A 3,009-nucleotide genomic window follows, 5' to 3' on the forward strand; every position below is an offset into this window, starting at 1 on the left:
TGTGTCAATTTATTATTATCACCTACAAGTCTGGTCTACAGATTGAGTTTCAGAACAGATAGGGATACACAGAGAAACCCTGTCTCATCAAGCAAGCAAGCAAACAAACAAATACCTGCTCCTGTCAGTCTTCCCCACACCTCCACCTCCCATGGCCTAACCCCCTCCCCCATGAAACCACCCTTCTCACGTGCACCGCTGAGAGCACTGCCAGTGGCTACAGTAAGAATTTCTCACAGACTTTACACTAAGCACGTGTCTTAGGGTTTCTATTGCTCCGTTGACTCCATGACCATAAAGCAGGAATTGGAGGGAATGGTTTATTTGCCTTACACTTCGACGGTGTCATCGGCCTTGAAGGAAGCCTGGACAAGAACTCAAACCGTGTAGGAACCTGGAGGGAGGAGCCTATGCAGAGGTTGGGCTCTCTTACATCAATCACTAGTTTAGGAAATGTCCTATACTGCTCTCCTGGGTAGTAGAGACTAAAAGCTAGCTCTGCCCCTTACTAACTGTGACACCCAGGTGAGCTGGCCCTACTACTCACAGGGGCAGTGTGGAGAGCTGATCTGGGTGGCACGGGTGTAGAAGTGGGCTGGTTGACCTATTCAGTTGCCACCCAGGCCAAGACCCAGAGTTTTAAGTTGGCTCATCCCAGCATCTAACCTATTCATAAACTGCTGGAACACGGGAAGGGGCTGGTACTGTAGAAGCATAGCTGCAGGATCTCCATGACACAGGACAACAATTGGATATCAGAAAAGGGTCCAGGGGAGCGTCCAATATTGATAGTGTGACAGAGGCCAGAATCCTAGAGCCAGATCAACAACTTATTGTAAAAAACATTTTCAAGTAAAGATGTTTGTGAAAAAGGGTATACTGTGGACACACAGTGACACAGCACAGCTTCCATGGCGAGATTATTGTTTTCATCTTTATTTAGGCTTCTTTTTTCTTTTGCAAGGGATGATGAAAAGGCAAACGATGCTTATGAAGGGATGGGGAGGTGAGTAGAATTGGGGTGCAATTCACAAAAAATCAAATAAAAGTCAAACAAAAGAAAAGGAAAGAAAGAAAAGAAAAGAGAATGGAAGAAAGGAAGGAAGGAAAGAAGAAAGAAAGAAAAAAGGAAAGGAAGGAGGGAAGGAAGGAAGGGAGAAGCAAATGGCTGTAGGCTTGGCTGAAGCCTGATCTTATGAAGGCATTTTCTTCTGTCAATTGAAGTCCAGCAGGGAATAGTTGGTTGGTAGTAGACGTCTGCTGGGGAGTCATCTCCAGTTACACAGCTTCAGGGACTTGCAGGCTTGGCCCTCTTGTAGCCATGAAGTCCTTCAGCTGTGACAGGCCCAAAGAATGCCATTGGTAAAGACTCCAAGTGTTTCTTGAGAGCCTCAGCTAAAACATGACCAGTGGGCATGCGTGAAGTCACCAGTGGCTCCAGAGCCTTACTTGCCATCCATCAGACTCTTGACCCATTCCTCTGAGGTAAACCTCTTCACACCCTTGTCTTCCACGTGCCAGGACTCAGGCTCTGCAGCGAACACAGCACAGCAGAATCTCTCCACTCTGAGTGCACACACATATGAGCACACAGCTCCCTGTCTGAGGACTGGGATGAATTTGCATGTGTACTGTATCTTCTTCTGCTCCTCACAGAAGTGAGTGACAGGCAGCTGTCTGATGCACTTCTCTATTTCACTCTCTAGAAAAACAAGTGTTCTCTTCTCTGCTTCAAAACCAATTATTTGCCGATTGTTTCCATCCAGACCAATGAACAAATATCCCCCGTCAGTGTTTGCAAACGCGGACACAGTTCGAGGGATGAGCTCTTTGACGCATTTTCGCAGCTGTTTCACAGAAAGCAATGTAACTTCAACATAGGTAGATCTGGTGAAGGGGAAGTCTTCCTGGTGCCGAAATTGTGTCTTGTTAAAAACCGCAGCAGCCAGGTCCTCCAGGTCGCTCTCTTCTTCTACTCCAGGGCAGGCTCTGCTTGCAGGCGGCTCTGGTCTGACACAGGATCTCCCTCCCACCTCCTCCAGGTCTTGGAGGAACTCGAGAGCAGCAGCAGCATTCACTTCAATCGAAGACGACATGTTTCTAATGTACAAATTGGTTCTCAGGGTGCCAATCGGCAGCCCGAAGACATCCAGACTCCATGGTTTCACGAAGATATTAAAGTAGCCTCCATGCTCCATGAAGTCCAGATGCCTCCCCACAAACGGCAGACATTTACAAAGAGAGGCTTCCAAATCCCGTCCCACTCCATCCCTGGGGAGGCTAAAATTTTCATTTTCAATTTTAGCCCTGATCACCCCACCTCCAGAGTTCAGGAGGGCACACACAGCTCGAGAGATGGTTTCATTCTCCTGTTTTCTGAGGGGCTGGTTCTTCATTTTCTTTCTATTCTTCTCCCCAAGTGTGATTGCTTTCACCTTTAGAACCAGCTTAGCATAGTCTGTTTCCAGACCAACGGTGATGGCCATGTCCCCAGCAGCGTTTGCATTTTCAACCTGAATTTCCTTCCTGTAAAACAGACAGAGCCTTTAGAATGAGACCTAACAGGAGACAGCAAATTCTGTACTGTGAAGCCAACAGCACCATCCTTGGCTACATATTTTTCACAGCGCTGGTCACTTTGCAGGAGGAGAAATGGATATTTTATTTTATTTTATTTTCAGCTTTTGCATTCATTGGCTGAGCTTATTTGCCTACTGAGTTTTCAGATGTGATGTTACAAGTATAGTTAAGCCCTTTGCATTTTCAATTCTAATTTAATTTTCACTTATCTCTTTTCCAGTCCTAAATATTGTCTTCAGACTTCTCTAAGTAAGCCCTTAGTGGAATCTGTGTGGTTCTTGCCTTTTGTGTAACAAAGGCTTTAGTTACACATTTTTTTTTTAGACTTATTTATTTTATGCCTACTTGTGGTTTTTCTGAAATTATGTCTGGGAACCATGTGCATGCAGTAGCCCTTAGGGCAGAAGAGGGCACCGGATCCCTTGGAAC

The 3,009-nt window shown here is 45.9% G+C and overlaps 1 pseudogene; it reads right to left on the reverse strand.

Moving 5' to 3' along the window:
• Window positions 1-1,126: 1,126 nt before the first annotated feature.
• Window positions 1,127-2,501, reverse strand: LOC148120867 (schlafen family member 2 pseudogene; annotated as a pseudogene).
• Window positions 2,502-3,009: the final 508 nt, after the last annotated feature.

The sequence above is a fragment of the Myodes glareolus genome, chromosome 9 (assembly GCF_982192425.1).
Source record: "Myodes glareolus chromosome 9, mMyoGla1.1, whole genome shotgun sequence".
Classification (NCBI taxonomy): Eukaryota; Metazoa; Chordata; class Mammalia; order Rodentia; family Cricetidae; genus Myodes; species Myodes glareolus.